Source organism: Phocoena sinus, chromosome 18 (genome assembly GCF_008692025.1).
Source record: "Phocoena sinus isolate mPhoSin1 chromosome 18, mPhoSin1.pri, whole genome shotgun sequence".
NCBI classification, from domain to species: Eukaryota; Metazoa; Chordata; class Mammalia; order Artiodactyla; family Phocoenidae; genus Phocoena; species Phocoena sinus.
In genome coordinates, this window is record NC_045780.1 from 7,122,245 (window position 1) to 7,142,000 (window position 19,756).

The 19,756-nt window shown below is 43.3% G+C and overlaps 1 protein-coding gene across 5 annotated transcripts in view; it reads right to left on the reverse strand.

Annotated features, from left to right (window-relative positions):
• KATNAL1 (katanin catalytic subunit A1 like 1) overlaps window positions 1-10,024 on the reverse strand; it is an 81,093-nt gene extending 71,069 nt beyond the window's left edge. For 2 of the 5 annotated variants that reach the window (XR_004346715.1, XR_004346718.1), the window contains exon 1: window positions 9,632-9,992. The gene's annotated coding sequence lies outside the window, so the exon portion shown is untranslated. Of the gene's footprint in view, window positions 1-8,505; window positions 8,613-9,067; window positions 9,127-9,631 lie in introns of those variants that run through there. The other 3 variants (XR_004346716.1, XR_004346717.1, XM_032611620.1) reach the window with 3 other exon arrangements.
• Window positions 10,025-19,756: the final 9,732 nt, after the last annotated feature.

Below are 19,756 nucleotides of genomic sequence, written 5' to 3' on the forward strand. Positions count from 1 at the left end.
TCAGGTACATAAATTAGACACTAGTTCTCCTTGCTCATTTATAATTACTACACGCAGATGAACTTGCTTTATTTTAGTCCACCTATTCTTGACAATGTAAAAATAAATATATGAATGTCTCACATTTTCCAATGACATCAACAATTAAAACTGCAGAAACTATTTCTCACTAAAACTATTTGGCCCCAAGAACAAAAAGTTAAGGAACTTTTTGACTTAAGGAACACATTTTAAAAGAACAGCCTATAGTTGTCCATGCATCGTTTGTATACATTTAATTGTTCCATACAATTTAAATCTAAGCAAAAACCTATGAATTAAACTACCTGAGCTCTTTTTGCTCCTCATGTTGTAATCTTCTATGACCTTGTCATTTGTAGCTTTTTGTCTGTGCAAATAACTATCATTAATCTTTCCCCTTCTATAAGATGCTAGGAAAAAATATCATCTGAACCTCTGGTTTCCACCAAAGCCCTCCAGCCCAATAATTCTGGCTTTTCTTCCAGGCTTCTCTAAAGTCTCCCAAGATCATCCAAGGCTTCTAAGCAAAGCTGCTTTCCACCGAAAACTACAAAGAGTAGGAAGTCCAGAGATACAGGAGAATGACATCTTGGGAAAGAGTCCAAATTGACCTACTCTTATTTCCTGGAACAGTAAACCAATGAATACACTTGGTAGAGAAAAATCAAAATATTTCTCCATGCCTTCCTGAGGGAATTAAATTTTGATGTGGGTAGCTTGGCCCTTCCTCTCTACTTCTTATCTATTCTTAAGGGGCTCAAAAACTCTTCCTCAAAATTAACTGTCTCTAGTTCTAGTCATTTCAGCTGACTCCAGTACATTTCTGAGAATAAAATTGTTTCCTTGATGTGTTTTGGCATATTATTTGCCCCTTCTCCAGGCATAGGCTCCTTGAAGGCAGCATCTATGTTACTTGAGAATCACACTGCAGCAAAGAGTACACGACTGTTACACAGTAAGAAATGTCAACATTCAGTAGATCTACCCACAGAAAATAGGACAACCACGGAAAGCCTCCTCTTCAAATTAGAACAATTCTTCAAATTAGTCACTGTGAGACAAAAGCATTAATTCTGCTAATATGTACAGGTACACAAATATGCAGACTGGAAATACCTCGATGGAAAGCAGGGGTCAGCAAACTTTTTCTGTAAAGGGCCAGAGAGTAAATATTTTTAGCTTTGAGGGGCAATGGGCAAAATCGAAGATATTATGTAAGTACTTACATAATGAGACAAAAATGTCCACAATTTTTATCGACAAAATTCAAAATATTACAGTAGTAATAGTTGAGTACAACTTTTTGCAAAACAGGTCTACTAATAAGAATGGAACTCTTTTGTGGGGGGATATTTCATGTAGTTCAGATTCAAAGTTACTGTTCCCTATCATCAAAATCACTTGCAAATGTTCGTATGTTAATGCTGTTCTTTAATAATACTTATGCATTTCATGTTTAAAAGTGTCTTTTTACCCAGATAGGTACTGTCACATAATGATATCAAATCACAAGCATATGATTTCATCCAGCATATTCACTGTTTGGAAAGCATTTAAAGATTTTATTCTTCTCTTGATAACGTCTTTTAGCATGTCATTACTTTGCATGTTAATCACTTCCAATTGAAGGGTAAGTGGAAGTATCTCAATTACACAGTTAAATGGATTTCATAATATGGAAATTTCCTTTGCACTTGCATCAAAGTAGTTTGAGCTCAAAAAAATATACTGAAAATCTGGGTGGGAATGGAGATCTCACTTCTTTGCTTTAAGCTTTGACAGCAAGGAAAGCTATATAAAATAGCTTGGTATTACTTGTGATTCAAACATTAGTTGGCATTGAAATAACTTTTAGTTTTGCATATAAGCACTGTTTGGTCCTGTAATTTTCAGTTGATTCATAAAGAAACATTATTAAGTCTGCAGCCAAACTGATTTCCAAAGCCATTCAGTGTTCAGTAATAGTGGGTGAGAGCAGTTCCCCTCATTCAGAAAAATTTCAAATCAGCCCTTAGCTCAAACGATTACAATAGAACTTTACCACTACAAGCCACCAAACTGCTGTGTGGCAGGGGCAAGTCTATTTCTGACAAAGATTCATGGAACTGACAATGGCTAAGTCCTCAAGAGCAACACTCGAGTCTTAAGGCACTAATGCTTCCTTACTGCATGATAGATTCAAATATTCTCTGCAAAACACCTGCTGATAAAAAAAAAACAGTGAAGGGCTTCCCTGGTGGCACAGTGGTTAAGAATCCGCCTGCCAATGCAGGAGACATGGGTTCGAGCCCTGGTCCGGGAAGATCCCACATGGCACAGAGCAACTAAGCCTGTGCACCACAACTACTGAGCCTGTGCTCTAGACCCCACGAGCCACAACTACTGAGCCAGCGTGCTGCAACTACTGAAGCCTATGCACCTACAGCCCATGCTCCGCAACAAAAGAAGCCACCGCAATGAGAAGCCCATGCGCCACAACGAAGAGGAGCCCCTGCTCACAGCAACTAGAGAAAGCCCGTGTGCAGCAACGAAGACCCAACACAGCCAAAAATAAATAAAATAAAAAATAAACAAATTTTTAAAAAACAGTGAAGAGCCAACAACTTTAACCATGCTACATTTTCACAGCTTTGTAAATTTGTTCACCTAAGCCTTTTCCTGTTCTACACATATTTTTTGCCACCCCAAGTTTCAACACATCTTAACAGATTCCACTTCAGGTTGTACAGAATTCGTGTTTTCTCAACTTTTTATAAGTATTCCTGTCTGTAGCTATTCCACAAATACTATTCATAAAATGTAATTTTTCAGTAACTTCAAACTCAGCATTGACTTCTCAAATAAACACTTAAGCTGTTTTGGTAACATCTGTCAATTCATCAAGAGCCAAGGAAAACCAATCAAAATCATTTGCCTTGTTTTATTTAATTGATTATTGATGTCCTCAATAGCAACTGTTCTCACCAGAAGGGTAACAGTCATAAGCAAGTTTATTTTCTCCAGACACATTTCTTTGGCTGCTACAATCAAACAAGATTTACTTAAATTACCATTGGTAAATGACTTCCTTGTTTGGCCAACAAATGAGACACTCAGAAACTTACTCTGGGTGCAGCCTGATTTTCGTTTTTTAATTTTGTGAAGAAATTCTGCTTAAAAAGATATTCCTTTTTAAGTTTTCTAACCACTGCTTTCCTATGAATTGGGAATACCATGACGAGTGATTACTCTGGTAATGTCAGTGTAAATTGTATGTCTTTAGCACAGCTATGGTGTCATTGCACAATAATCAAAATGCTTTGTCATTTAGTTCGATATTCTACACTCCACACTGTGCTTTAAAAGTATAAATATGTCAAGTCCATTTTTCTCATCTTTTCTTGTTTTGACATGACGGGAATCCGCTGACAATAAATGAAGTAAAATGTCACAGAACAGTAATATGCAGGGCACGTGAAACACTGTGCTTATAGCGCACACCAAGGAGCAGTGCAAAGCAACGAGAACATCACAAAGTCTCTACTGCAACTACTGAACTCTGCACAAAAGGAGCCATAAACAATATGTAAACAAATGAGTGTGGTTGTGTTCCAATAAAAATTTATTTACAGACACTGATATCTGAATTTCATTTATTTTCACGTCACAGAACACTATTCTTCTTTTGACTTCTTTAACCATTAAAAAAAACGAAAATAACATTCTTAGTTCATGGGCCATACAAAAATAAGGAGCAGACTGAATTTGGCCCCCAGACTATAGTTTGCCAACTCCTGCTTTCAGCTTGTCTTAAGACTCTAGGAAAATAAACACATATTAACCCAAAAGAAGTAGAAGGAAGAACATAATAAGGTTAAGAGCAAAAATCAGTAAAATAGAACAGAAAAAAAAAAAAAGAAATTTCTATGTAGCCAAAAGCTGGTTCTTTGGAAAGATCATTAAAAATGATTAAACCTCTAGTATTACTGACCAAGAAAGGGAGAGAGAAAATACAAATTAACAAAATCAGAAATGATGGAGGGGTTATCACTACAAACTTTAGAGCTATTAAAAGGCAAAAGAGGGCTTAATGAAATGGACAAGTTCTATGAAAGTCACAACATACCAAAGCTATTTCTCAAGAAGAAACAGTAATTAATCTGAATAGTCCTCTGTCAATCAATGAAATTCAATTTGCAATTTAAAATCTTTCCACCAAAAAAACCCCCCAAAAAAACAAACAAAAAAACTCCCAAAAAAAAAAAAACTCCCAAAACACTCCAAATCCAAAAGGTTTCACAAGTGAATCCTCTCAAGTACTCAGGGAAAAAATAAACCAATTCCAAACAAACTCTCTCAGAAAAAGGAAGAGGTGGAAAAACCGCCAACTCATACTTTAAGGCCAGCTTTACCCTGATACCAAAACCAGACATTATAAGAAAAGAAATTTACCTACCGGTATCCCTCAGGAACACAGATACAAAAATATTTAAATTTTAGCTAATCAAGTCCAGTATATAAAAAGGATAACACATTACGACCAAGTGGGGTTTATACCAAAAATTCAAGGTGGTTTCTATTAAAAAACCAATCAGTATAATTTTTTTTTTTTTTTTTTTTGCGGTACGCGGGCCTCTCACTGCTGTGGCCTCTCCCGTTGCGGAGCACAGGCTCCGGACACGCAGGCTCAGCGGCCATGGCTCACGGGCCCAGCCGCTCTGCGGCATGCGGGATCTTCCCAGACCGGGGCAAGAACCCGCGTCCCCCGCATCGGCAGGCGGACCCCCAACCACCGCGCCACCAGGGAAGCCCGATGAATCTTTTTATATAGATCAAATTATCATTTTGTAACGTAACTACTACCTGATCTACCTGCTTAATGTGGTCAAGTAAAGTCACAGAACATGGCCTTTTGTCAAAGAGAACTGAGAATCCTGCCATGCTGTTGGTAAGGAAGGGGGAGAAGGGGGAGAGAAAGGCCTTCGGTTACGGAGCACTTCAGGTTTACCTCCGTTAAACTGTCTAATCTTCCCAAAAATCTTATAGATAGCATTAACATCTTTTTTGAGTGGGGCGCAGGTCTGGAAACATGCGCATGATCACATGGAAAATAAGCTGTAGTTCCAGAAGTGGACAACAGATCTATCTGACACCTCCCACTGCACCACACTCAGGAAATGATCCTTGGAGAAATGTTCTCTGTAAAAGAATATCACTGTGTATGTTGAGAAAATAAAGTATTGATCCAAAAGATCTGTAAGGGCCTTTCTAGTTTTAGTGTGATATTTATACAAATAGCAATTATCAGTTTAAATGAATAAATCTAAAGTCACTGAGCAATGGTCCAATCATAAGTTCTTGGCCTGAATTCTCTTCAGGAACACATTAGGATATTGGTTTCCTCACTCTTTTAAGCTTCCCCTAAGTAAACCAAACAAATTTTAAGGAAAAAAAAAAAATTGCACCGCCTGGTGTTTTGCTGTCATCTAATCAATGAAACAATCCTTACTTGTCCTAGCTCAGGTTCCATAGTGGCTATTTCTAATCTCCACTATTCTCCTTTCCTAACCCCAATCTCATCTCTCATCAATTGACGTTTACTTCTGTCCACCTCTTAGGGGCCATAAGCTTTGAACTCTCACCTTTTACCACCCAACCTATAAATACCTGTATCTATTCCCATCTTTTCCTTTTTCAGAGCTTCTCCCCTCCTATCAACACTAGCATGCTGCCTAGTAACACAGCTAGAACTTATGAAACGTACCAAATTCATTCTAGCCGAATTCTTCCACCCTGCTCATCCCATCCTTTCCTACTTTCTCAGGGATCTCAATCAGCTCTCTCCTCGCTCTTCGTCGCCTACACTGTCACACATTTCCTCTTTGTTGGCTCTTTCCTTAATAGCTTGTCATCAATCTTTAAAAAAAAAAAACCTATAAACCTCTTTTAGTTTGCCTCAACTCTTTCTTCACAGTCAAGCTTCTTTAAAAAGAAGTGTGACTGGAAATTTTATGTTAAGGAAGTACTGCTGAATTTTTTAAGTAGGCAATACTACAGTTCTATTTTTTTTTTTAAAGAATCCTTAACTTTCAAAGATACATAATGAAATAATTACAGATAAAAAGATATGATATCTGAGTCTAGCTTTAAAATAATCCATGGGACTTCCCTGGTGGTGCAGTGGTTAAGAATCCGCCTGCCAATGCAAGGGACACCGTTCGATCCCTGGTCCGGGAAGATCCCACATGCCGCGGAGCAACTAAGCCTGCGCGCCACAACTACTGAGCCCGCGAGCCACAACTACTGAAGCCCGTGCGCCTACAGCCCGTGCTCCGCAACAGGAGAAGCCACCACAATGAGAAGCCCACGCACCACAACGAAGAGGAGCCCCTGCTCACTGCAACTAGAGAAAGCCCACACGCAGCAACGAACACCCAATGCAGCCAAAAATAAAAATTAATTAAAAAAGAAATAAATAAAATTATCCAACTGTGGGCAGAGATTATAGACGAAACAAAATTGGTCATGTGTTCATTCTCCAAGCTAGGTGATGGCTACATGGGGCTCATTATTCTGTTTTCTTTTGTATATGTATTAATACGGAAACTCTTTTCAAGTAGCCTATGCCCAGATTCCTCTTCTTCATTTTTGCAAAGTTTAGAAATGATGTGCAGTCACCAGATCCATTGGACACATTTCAAGCTTTGCCTTACCCTCTCCGAGGCACCTGGACCACTCCCTCCCTGCTTCCTACTTTCCTCTCCTTTGTCATTTGTTATGATGCTTTCTGCAGTTCTTCTCCTTGCTCTCTGCCTCCTGACCTCTCAGCCTCATCTGTGGGCTCCCACTTCCTTTCAAACACACCCCCCTCTCTCCAGAAACTCAACCCCCCTGTAAATGCTGCTGTTTCTCAAGAGATCCACATCCAAACCTCTTCTTTCTTCATAGCTACACATTCCTCCTATGTGAGCTGGTCCATTCTCTCCTGTAACTACTTATCTACACGTAAACCTCTACCCCTGAGCTCTGTCCGGAACTCTGGATACAAATGCCTCCTTCCCTGAATATCAAGGAACCTTGAACAAATACTCAAAAGTAAACCGATTTATCTTTATCTTTTGCCCCTGATAAAAACCTGTTCCTCCTCGTCTCAATCAGTGGTTTCAATATCCCATCAGTGATCCTAGCCAGAAAACTAAGAATCATTTGTCTTAGGATTCCAAATCTTTCTAGCCCCCAACATCCAAACTCTTATCAAGTCATATCAATTTTACCTCTTAAATACTCCTGCAATCCATCTCTTCCCATAACTCCGACTGCTTACTTTAGGCTCTTTTCCTTACTGGACTTTTTTTTTTTCCCCCCCTAAAACTGGTTTTCCTATCACCTCTCTCCTGGATCCATTCTCCACACTGGAGCCGGAGGTCTTTCTAAAATCCAAACCCAATAAATGGCACTACTCCATCAGAAATTCTTCAACAGTCACCCCATGTTGAGGAAAAAATTCTAAACACTTTGTCATGGTACCAAGTACTTCGAGACCTGGTCTCTCCCACTACATTGCAAGTATTCTGGGATTTAGTCATCAGAATGACCTAGGGTTCCACAAACACAAAGCACTCCAATTTTTCCTTTGCTTTTGTAATGCCATTTGCCTAGAATGACTCTCCTCAGCCTCTCTCCAGTAAAAGCTTAAGCAACTTTCCTAACACAAGTCAAATGTCACATCATTCTGGAGGCTTCTCCGAATCTCCCTAGACAGAGTCAGGATCTTTCTTCCAAAGGGTGTGGAGAACGGCATGAGTGGTTGAGATCATGACTGAGATGAGCTAGACCCACTTGGGTTGAAATCCCAGGTTCACATCTTATCAGCTATGCCTTTGGGCAAGGTCTCTAAGGCTGTTTCCTCATCTCTTGATAACAGCAGTGGGGTTGCATGCAAAATACGCCAGAGTACCTCCCACAGAGTAAGTATTCAATACACGTCACTGTGATATTACCACGTATTCCCACTGGAGGCTCACAGCAACTTGCACCTCTCTCCCACCCTACTGTGATGACACGAATGTGTGCCCACGCAGGACACAGACTATATTCTATCATCTCTTACTTCCCACCACCTGGCATCTATTGCCTGGCACATAACAGGTCCTTAACAAATCTTGAATGAATAAATATTTCAAATCCTTATACTGTATACCGTAAGGTCTTGATTTTTTTCTAGGGGTCTTACTAAACCTACTTTTTATCTCCTCCTATGAAACTGCTACTTTAAGTATAGTTTACAGAGGCCCACTTCATTTAATGGAAATAAAAGGAATTTTATAGTGGCCTTATGTTGTTTTCTTGTTTTAAAACATACACACACAAAATAAGCCCACAATACATCAATAATTTCCCAACATACCACTGTAAAATGCCAAATTTCTAGGATGGTACTCTACCTATCGAAAAATGTTAAAGGGTAGACAAGGCAGTTTTCTAAATCTGTGTCAGCTTCCTTACCGCCAGGGCCTGAGCAAACTTCAGGCGCTAAGGTGTATTCCAGAGCATTAAAAGAAAGAAAGAAAGAACACGGCGCTTTTCATTCTGAAAAATGGTCCCGAGAAATTCTGAAAAATGTTATAAAAAATAAAATAATTATTACTACCCACTGCTAAAAAAAAATGAAATAAAAAGACAAGTCTGTATTTCAAAAACATTAGTGATTTAAGTTGAACTGAGGTTTCAAATAGAATCAAAATATGTGTCGGCAGTGTTCAGGCTAGTAGGCAGGGGTGGATCTTGACCCTCAATAAATAAAATGCAAAACGCAAAACGGTAAAAATATCAGATACTACCATATAACAGCATGGTATCTTTTCTCTACTTCTACACTTAACCTTTAAACATTAATGCCCTTTGAGTAATTATTAATCAATGGGTTTAATTAATGCAAACACCTCCTAACTACTTCAGAACAAATCTGATCAAAAACCTAGAAATAAAGGAGGGAATCAGGGAAAAGGAGAAACGCCTGTTAAAATATAGTTTTTCGGGTCTCCCATCAAACGTGTGCCATACATACGGTTCTGCACCGAGAGGCAGCAACCTGAGGGGGAGAGGCGCCGAAGGCCTGAGGCCCTGCAGCCTGGGCGGCCGCTCCTCCCAGAAACTACGCGGGGCGGTGGCCGGGCCGGGGTGGGGCCAGTTCTGCAACCGGGGCGGGCCAAATGGCGGGGCGGAAAGCCCGAGTCTCACCTCCACTTCCCCTTCCCAGCGCTCAGAACCCAATTCCGCGACCACCCCAGAACCCCCCTCAACACAAAGAGAAAGATTGTCTCTCCCCGCTCGGCTCAAAGTTTATCGGTCTTTCCCAGCTGTCGGGGACGCCGGGCTTTGTAGTTCTCCCGTCCAGGCCGCCCCGCCAAGGCCGCGAGCCCAAGGAGCCGCTGAACTACAATCCCCATCATGCCATGCGCGCCCGCGGCTCTCCCCGTCCCGCACGGCACGCACTGCCTCCCCCGCCGCGCACAGCCCCCGCCGCGCACAGCCCCCGCCGCTCCCGCGGCGGGAGCAGGGGTGGGGCTGTCAAACCGGATACCCCACCACCGGCTCTGTAGCTGGCGCCCGTCTCCTTCCGATTTATTACCTAGGTGCCGCAGGTCGACCGACCGTTTTGCTGCGGTCCAGGTGGGGTTGGGGTGGGGCATAGGCCGCCGCCGCCGCGGAGTCCGTTAGTTCGCGACGTGCGTGTAGAGGCGGCGGCGGCGTACGGTTGCCATGGCAGCCGTGGGCCTGTAGGGCGTGGGGCTCGAAGTCAGCTCTGGGGAGGAGCCTGGGAACCCACCCAGGTGCCGGGGCAGGGAGGCACTAGGGTGCGCCTAGGAGCGGAGGGAGACGGTGGCATTGAGGGAGACGCGTGACGAATTGACCTCCGGTGCTGCCGATGAGCCCTGCGCGGCAGCGTCCAATCGCCGTGGCAGGACGCATGTCCATTCTCTCGGCGAGCGCGTCGAGCCTGCTCTATTCTGAGACGATGCCTGTGGCGTCAGAGGAAGGAGCGGCGCCAGGCTCTTTAAAGGTCGCTGGTCCAGCCCTTCCCTCGCCGCCTATCCTGGCATCGCCGCAGGCCCTGCCTCGAGGCATGTTTGGAACCTGAGTCACCTCTTTTGAGTTTTTGCACCAGTAAAACAGAATTTGCAACCTCTCACACCTCCTTTCTGCCATTTTCTGTGTGGGATAGAAACGAATCATTTAGTAAAGTGTAATGCATGCGGCCTTTAGGATTATTCGGGAGGCTTGAGAATTAGTAAATGGCATTGATTTCACTTGAACATTGATCTATAATATTTCTTAAATAATCGTATGTGGGCTGGCCATGACCCGTCTCAGAGATGCCCTGAGTCTAAAACCCACTTCTTCGTTCACGCCCTGCCGCTACACTGGGTGGCTGAAAACCAGGGGCAACTTAATTGGTCTGATGCTCAACGTTTTAATCTGCAAAATGGAGGTAAGAGCCATTTCACAGTGCTCGTGAGAAATAAAAGCACTGATGCTGGTGAAGCATTCTAAAACAAAGCCTGGCATTCAACAGTAACTCTTAAATATTAGTTCTTTGATCCATCGTGATAAGAGCCAGAAGGGTGGGCGCCTGGAGGTGAGGGTGTGGTTTGACTGAAGAGGGAATTTTTCTGTAGTGATAGAAAAGCTCTATATCTTGCTTAGATTTGGGTTCCGAGGGTATATGCATTTGTCAAAACTCATGAAATGCTACACTTGAGATTTGTACATTTCACTGTAGGTAAATTTACCTCAAAAAAAAGAACATTAAAATAGCAGCTATTATTATTAGAGCTGTAGACCCTAATAGAGACCACAGACATATTCTAGGTCCAATCTCCAGAGTATGCAGGTGAGGAAAATGAGGCATATAGATTTAAGTAAATGGAGGAGGAAGGAGGCATTACTGACCCTGTCATTTTCTAGTAATAAAAGCCTCTTGAGAATTTATGATTGAAAATAGCAAGCTGCCGTGTGTCATCAGTTTTCAGTCGGGGTCACCTTGTCCATAGAGGTTTTGTGGAAGGCCAGTGTTCTCTCCAAGACTGCATATTCCTTGGGGGCTTACAATTTCAGGGTCACTTCTGGCTCTGAGCTCTTGTTTTCTCTAAATAGTTAGACTGCCTCACATCTCACCTCCTGCAACGCTTTTTTCTCCTGCTGACACACGATGTGGAAAGCAGACTCTTTTCTTTGGTTGTTCGTATAGCAGACTCTTCTGAAGGTTTGTAGCAACCAAAGCGTTCTGAATGAAAGATGCAAATAACCTAAAATTATAATTCCCTGCTCTTAAAAGTCCTTCAGTATCCCAGCGGCCTTGGTATCCACCGACCCCCATCCTCTTTTAGTATGGACCGCTGCTTCCCACTCTCCATCATCTCTGTGGTCCCATCCCTCCCCTCCTATTTTCTCTCCTTATATAGTACTTTTACTTATCTCTGTCTCCGAATCTATACTTAGGGTCACCTTCCATTCCTAAACTGTTTATCAAAGTATTTTCCTACACACAAAAAAGTGCCTTGCCAAGAGAAACTGTAATGCCAGCTATTAAAATAATTGTCTTCACCCCAGAATATTTCTGCATATTGTATTTGATTCAGCCCACATTATAGTTACTCAATAAGTAAGCAGCTTATGCACATGACGTGTTTAGGCTACCTACAGAGTGGATTCAATTATGAGAACTATTTAGTATAAGTTAGGAAGCAGTTGATAGTAGCTAGAATCTGATGTCCAAGAGAAAGAAAAGAAACCAAAGTCTTCGTGGTCACAGCTTATGTTGTGCAGAAGAAATGACAGCATTCAAACAAGAAAATCCAGAACAAAACCTGAGTGTGAAGCAAGCACAGAAGCAACACCCGGACCTGTCACCTCTAGCAATTTGGTCACAACTGTGCCTATATTTTAAGGCTATAAATAGACTTTCCTTTACTCCTGGGGAAGATGATACTGATCGACTCCCAGCTGAACACATGTCTAGTCAGGGTGACAGGTTCACCTGATCCATCGATCCTTCACCTGGTTTCCTGTGTTCACAGTCACTTGCACTTGCAAAGCAGCTGGCTGGGGTCGCAGTGCAGCCTACAACCATGAAGAGGTCTCCAAACGCAAGGTCCCAACGCATAACCCTCCTTGTTTTCTGAAGTTGGGATCCCAGAGCCTCCATGCAGCAGGACGAGCCCCTTGAGGAGAGTGGATGACAGCAGCGAAAGGAAACAGCTGCTTTGCAGGAAGCTGAAGGAGGGCAGTCATGCACAGGAAGACCACGAGCCACTGAAGCACAGCCTTAAAAAACAGCGTGGCTCTGGACGGCTGGGAAACTACGGGGACTGCCTGTAAACTTCAGTTGGGTGTTTTCACTGGATACTTTCTACCAGTTGAAGTGATAGTTAAACACACTGTGCAAATTCAAAAGATGGGGCTGAAAGTAATAACAGATTAATCTCCCGAGATAGATATGGTGAAGAGCCACCGCCCTCATTAAAGAGACTTTGCGGGAATTCCCTGGCGGTCCAGTGGTGAGGACTCATCGCTTTCACTGCTGTGGCCCAGGTTCTATCCCTGGTCAGGGAACTAAGATCCCACAAGCCACAAGACAGCCAAAAAGAAAAAAAAAGAGAGAGAGAGAGACTCGGCGCTTCTGGTTCAAAGCCAGAAGTTTTCCCTTAGTCCTCAGTCCCCTGGCCTTGGTAGCCTTTGACTTTACCGACCTCCCTCCTTTGTGCCCCGTGACCTTGGTTCTCTTCAAAGCATCGTCACTGCGTTCTTCACCAGCTCTTCTACCTGCTCCTTAAACGTGGGAATGGTTCCCAGCGTTCAGTCCATAGAGCCTGTCCATGTACAAGGCTTCGCCTCGGCCCCGAGCAACACTCAGATTTCCCTCACTGGTTCTGGCCCCCAGGTCTCAGGGCTGCAGCAAGCACGCAGGGGCTTGTTCTACTGTTCCTAATGTTCTCTTCACCTGGAATGCTCCCCCCTCCACTAAATTCTACCTGTTCCATCAAAACTAACCCAGGCCTTTACATGGAACCTTTCCAGATCATTCCTGCTCACACTCCTACTCTCCTGCCCTGTACTCACAATATTTCCCACCTGTGTCACCCCCCGGACAACTAACCATACTGCCTCGTGACAGATCATGTACTGATTACTCATTGGCTTTTGTCTTTTCTCCTCACTAGCTTTCAAGCTCCTCTGATGTGCATTTCCGGGTATTCCCCAAAACATCTTTATAATACCTTTTCTGTAAAAAGGACACAAATATTTTTGATTGGTGGTTCCTTAGCTTTTCTCCTTAGGGCAACCGCCTCTCTGGTGGTCCTCCCCCTTCTAGTACTATACAGGACACTTGCAGCTTCTTAATACATCCTGAACTGGTGGATCCTGACCAATATGGATCGTGAAGTAAAATATATTTCCTCCTGTGAATGTCGGTGGAAAAGAGCCAAGAACACTACCTTAGAGGAGTCGGGGTTCTTAAATAAACAAGCAGGTGTCCTGCACGTCGAGGGACCAGTCCTGACAGGTAGAGGTGCTGTGCATTTCAGGTCTGCGAAAAGCGAAGACCCAGCTCCTCCACAGAAGCTGTTTCTGTTGGACCCCAGGCCTGCTCTGGCCCCTGAGCCTCACTGCCAATGAGCCTGCAGTGTTCTCCCAGAGCTTGGCCTGAACCCCAAGCTTCGTCTGGAATCTGACCTCTCTCAGAATGTGGAAACTCAGCTTTTTCACTTGCTACCCTTGTATTCCTCATTGGCAAGTGGAAGCAAATAGCTAATGATGCGAAAAGCCAGGAAGTGGTACCAGAGGCCTCATAAAGTGAACCTGTGTTTCTGTCTTATCCAGCCAAAATGAGGCTTTGCTCTGTTTTATTCACGAACTGTACTTCTGCTTCAGTGCTCCCGTTAGAAGTGAGACTTTCTTTAAAGACCAGCCTCACTTAATCACATATTCCTAATGAAAAGAACTGCTCCCCATTTTAGGGATTCAGAATATTTCCTATGTGTGCCAAAATGAACAGAAAACCTCTTGGCAGTAGCCTATGGGGATTCTCCTTGCTTGTGATTCTGTATTTCTTTATGCTGATTTAGAAATATGAACAGAAAACTCAGGATTCAAGGTTGTTAAGTGGATTTGTAGCACTCTGGAGTGTTGTGGGTACATAACTCAATGAATGAACCCATAGTCCCCTGTGACAGCTGGAGTCACGGGATTTCTTTGAGCACTGCAGTAAGTCATCGTGAATACTCTGCAAGGTGCTAATACATTCGCAATGCTTCTTTCCCCTAACTATTGTAGGACCTTATATTTAGTAGAAGGATACATAACCAAATGTGCATTACTCGAAAATGTTGGCAAGAGTTACTTCGTTTGTGACAAGCAGAATATCTTCTAGCGAATTGAAAAGCACGTCACCTTCTGATTCAGCCACTGAAGCATGTTACGATGTAGGTGGCGTGTCACAGAGGAAAAGCAGCTTGTGATCAGGTTTTCTATTCTTAGAAGGCAGTCTTGTGGCAAGCAACCCCAGCCATGAAACATTGCAGGTCTGAATGAAAAACGGAACAGTTCAGCTGAGATCCCCTTCCTCCTTCCCATTGCAATAAAATACAGGCCACTCTAGAGGGACCCTCCCATTCCTGGAATACCTTTTCCCCCCCTGGTTTCCTGTGTCCTGTTCTACTGTGACTATAGAACGGAGAATGATGGGGCTGGGAGGCGCAATTCCATCTCCTTTTCTGGCTCTTGCTTTTCTGCTACATTTTAGGTCTTCTTTGTGATTTATGTGCATAAATGCTACGACATCATAAATACTGGCTGCATGAATCATTCCTAAATGGTTAACTACTCAAGCAAACCGTTCATCATCCCATCTCTCCTTGGTATTCTCTGCTTGTATTCACCAGGCTGCCGCCTTCCTTTCTCAAATCTCACCTCAAATTTCATGTTTCCAGAAAACCCTCACTAAGAGCTGTGATAAAGAATTCTAACAGCCCTTACTCAACCTCATCTCTCTCCCTTTTCCCCCCAACTTACCTGTTCCCGCTCTCTGAAAGTGAAGTTACAATGACGTGAAGTAGGACAGCAATTACACAAGTTTTGTAAAGTGTCTTCTTGATCTGTGCCAGGATTTACAGCCTCACGGCCAATAAGCATTTCAGTTTTGTTTTGTTTAACATGTAAAACATACATGAAAAGCATAGAGTTGCATAACAACAACACCTGGTACCCACCACATCCTGATTTGCATTTTGATCATCTTTCAGATGCATGTTTTTTACTATTACTCTATGTTGTAAGCATTCTATAATATCGTTTTATGGGTTTTCAAGCTTTATATAAATGTTATACTATGCTTTCTTGAGATTGCCTTTTCCTGTTCAAAGTTGTGTTTCTGAGGTTGATCCATGTTTATAAACATAAAGTTAGTTCATTCATTTTATTTCCTTTATTTGTGTATTATTTCTGGCCGCGTTGGGCCTCTGCTGCTGCGCGCGGGCTTTCTCTAGTTGCGGCGAGTGGGGCTACTCTTCGTTGTGGTGAGCATGTTTCTCATTGTGGTGGCTTCTCTTGCGGAGCACGGCCTCTAGGCGCACGGGCTTCAGTAGTTGTGGCACACGGGCTTAGCTGCTCCGCGGTATGTGGGATCTTCCCGGACCAGGGCTGGAACCCATGTCCCCTGAACTGGCAGGCGTATTCTTAACCACTGCGCCACAAGGGAAGCCCAGTTCATTCATTCTAATTGCTGTAACAATATAATACAGTTCGTCCATTTTCTATTGATGGATATTTAGGTCGTTTTCAACCCTGATGTCTTCGGGCATTCAGGCTGCTATAACAAAAAACCATAGACTGGACGGCATGTAAACAACAGAAATTTATTTTTCACAGTTCTGGAAGCTAGGAACCAGCAGATTCGGTGTGAGATTTCTAGTCGTGGACAGCTGTCTTCTTGCTGTGTCCTCACATGGCAGATGGGGAGAGGGAGCCCTCTGGAGTCTCTTTTAAAAGGGCAGTAATCCCTGGGCTTATGAACTGGGGAGATGGGACAGAAACATTCAGTCTATAGCAGTCCACCCTTGGCCCTCCAAAATTTATGTTGTACTCACATGTCAACTCAAAAGTGTAAAGTCCAAAATCTCCTCCAAATACCATCTAAATCAGATATGGGTGAGACTCAAGGTAAGATTTATCCTGAGGCAAATTCCCCAGCTGTGAGCCTGTGAAAGCAAACGTGCCTTGTGCTTCCAAAATACAAAGTGGTAGGATGGTCACAGGACAGATATTCCCAGTCCAAAGAGGAGAAATGGGAAAGAAGAAAGCAGAGACAGGTCCCACCCCTGTGGCTCCATGCCTTGTTGGTCCCATCCTTTGAAGCCTAGCTGGAGGCAGCCATGCCCCCGGGGCGCCTACACTCTTTGGGCAGTATGGATGCTGCCAAAGTTTGCTGCCCGAGCCGCACCTGGGGCAGCCGAGGGGCATCCTGCCTGAGTGCAGGTTGCGGACATGTGAGGTAAAGCAGTGCTGCCGGCTATCCCTGAGCTCCTGAGAGCGCCAGCGGCCCCTCCTGCTCTCTCCCGCCCTGAACACAGGCCTGTGATGCAAGCGGCAGCCCTGACAATCTCTGCATCACCTTGCGGGGGGAGGGTTATTCTTCCGTTGTCTTGGAGAAGACCTCCTGGCTTCTATGGAGGTGGCGGATCCATACCCACCTCCTTATCGAATGCTCGCTTGGCCACATCCTTAGTGTTCTCTCCCAAAGAGCCCTTCTCATTCTTTTCAATATGGACACTCTGCGAATTTTACAAATCTTTAAGTTCTGTTTCCTTTTGTTAGTAACAATTTCGTCTTTAAGTCATTTCTCTCTTTTCACATTTTACCCTAAATAGTCAGGAAGAATCAGGCTACTTCTGCAACTCTTTGCCTAGAAACTGCTTCAGCTAAATATCCAACTTCATTGCTTGCAAGTTCTAACTTCCACAAAACATTAGAACACGAACACAATTCAGTTCTTTGCCACTTTATAAAAAGTACGGCCTTTCCTCTATTGTGCAATGAAATGTTCCTCATTTCCAGCTGAGCCTTCGTCAGAATGGCTTTTTCCATCTCTATTTCTACAACATTCTGTTCAGGATTACTTAAGAGGATTGAGGCTTTCTCTATGGCTCTCGTCAGAATCGCCCCTAGTGGTCTGTTCATGGCAATGTTGGCTTTTTCTAGCAGGCACCTCAAAACTCTTCAAGCCTCTACCCATCACCCAGTTCCAAAGCCACTTCCACATTTTTGAGTGTTTATTACTGCAGCACCCCACTCCTGGGACTTCACTGATACTAAAGATTGTACAGTGAATATTCTTGGATCTTACCTTGTGCATATGTATAAAAGTTTTTTAGGGCTTATGTCAAGAAGTAGAAGAATGGGTGATAAAGCATGTTCATCTTCAATTTTCTGAGACTTTACCCATTATTTCCTAAAGTGGTTATTCCATTTACAGTCACAAGTGCAAAAGCATGCCTGCTTCACCATACCTTGGAATTATCCAGCATTTTTATTTTGCTGGTCTAATAAGTATGGAAGTATGAAGGTGTATTTGGGTTTGAAATGCGTGTTTCTGTATGAGTGTTGCTGGTCAGGAATATGAGGCTGAAACCAAGGAGGCAGAGGAAGTCAAATATAAATTAGACAGTGTATTATCTATTGCTACATAATGAATTACCGCAATCTTATGGGCTCAGGATAGCACACAGTTATTATCACAATTTCTATGGGTCAGAAGTCCAGGGACAATTTAGCTGGGTTCTCAGCTTCAGGGTGTCTCCCAAGACTATAATCGAGGTGTTGGCCAGAGCTCAGGTCTCATCTGAAAGCTTAACTGGGGAAGGACCCAGTTGCAAGCTCACCTAGTTGTTGGCAGGATTCAGATCTTTGCAGGCAGCTGGACTGGGGGCCTTAGTTACTTGCTGGCTGTTGGCCAGAAGCTGCCTTCAGTTCTCTGCCCTCTGAGCCTTTTCATAGGGCAACTCATAACATGCCAACTTGCTTCATCAAAGCCAGCAAAAGTAAGACTTGCTAACAAAATGGAAGTCAGTATCTTAAGTGATCTATTCGTGAAAATATCATTCTTGGCATATTCTACTGGTTAGAGGCAAGCCACAGATCCCACCCATACTGTAGGGGAGGGAATTACCCAGAAATGTGATACCAAGAGGTGGGGATCATTACAGGTCATCTTAGGCTCCATCTGCCACAGGAAGGTATAATGGTTAAGGATATTGGTTAGCCTACCATTACAGACCCAAACAACAGTGAGCTAAACAAGACTAGAGCTTTATTTCTCTCAAATTTAGAAGTCTGGACAGGCAGTATAGGGCTGGTATGGCAGCTCCATAATCATCAGGGAACCATGCTCCTTCTGTCTCATTGATCTGCCATTCACAACATGTGGCTCCTACCTCATTATACAAGAGAGCTGCTCCAGCACTTGCCATTGTGCTGCATTCCAACCACTCAAATCCATTCTACATACTGTAGCCAGAATAACAGTAGCACAGTTGTGCTAAAATGCAAACCTAATCATGTTGCTCCTCTGGGTAAAAACCTTTCAGTGGCACTCCCAGCCTACAACAGAGTATCTCAAACATTTTTTACCTATACTCAGTACAGGCATACATTTTTATGTACACACACACACACACACACACACACACACACACACACACCTATAACGGAAACATAAGTTTCATGCAACAAAACTCACCCTTGCTATGTATCATAGTCTCTGATAGTCCCTGTTCTGTTTCATTTATATTTAATTCATAAACTACTAAGGAATGTGGGAAAACACTGGCCTACTGGATATCCAGGGTACATGGTGACCCGGCTGTGCTTGCTTTTGCTTGCTGTCTGCACTCCAGCCTCCTCCCCTGACCTCTGTGCCTATGTAACTCCTATAAGTGTGCCTATAGTCACCTGTCGTCCCAACTGTCCATCTCACCTCCCAGCCCCTCTTGCTCTTCCAGAACCGGCTTAGGCATTCCCTCTGGAACCCATTTCCTGGCCCCCAGTCCCCTTCCGTGTGCCTCCCACCATCACACACTTATGCTGATTCTAGTCACTGTTCACGCTCTGCTTCCCCACGAAACAATCAGTTCCTTAAAAATGGGAACCATGTCTTTACGGCTGTTTACCCCCCCGCTCCTGTATGCCTGACTTCAAGTCAAAACTTAAGAAATGCTTCTTACATGAATAAATAAATGAATGAATGTCACAGAGAAAAAAGTTCCTGCCAACATTTACTGAAAATCTATTGCATGTATTGTGCTGAAGAGAATTATGGAAAAAACAGTGGAAGTTGACACTGATAAATTTTTTTAAATAGGTATAAAATGACCTGTTTTTATAAATAAGAAGTGTCTCTATATACAACGAAGTGCCATCAGATTTCTCACTGACAGCGCATTGGACGATCAAAGTGGGACTGAAGGAACGCATTTTTTTATCCCTTCTCCTAACTGATTCCCTATTTTTATCTCTTAGGAGACAAACCTCAGACATTCCTCAGACATCTCTCTCCTAACCCAGGTCTACTCTCCAACGGCAAAGCCCAGTATTGAGCCAAGAACAGAGCTGTTCAAGTGATATTGATCAAGTACCCACACGACTAATTCAGGGCCCTCCATACAGGCCCAGGAATCACAGTGAGATGTCACCTCACACC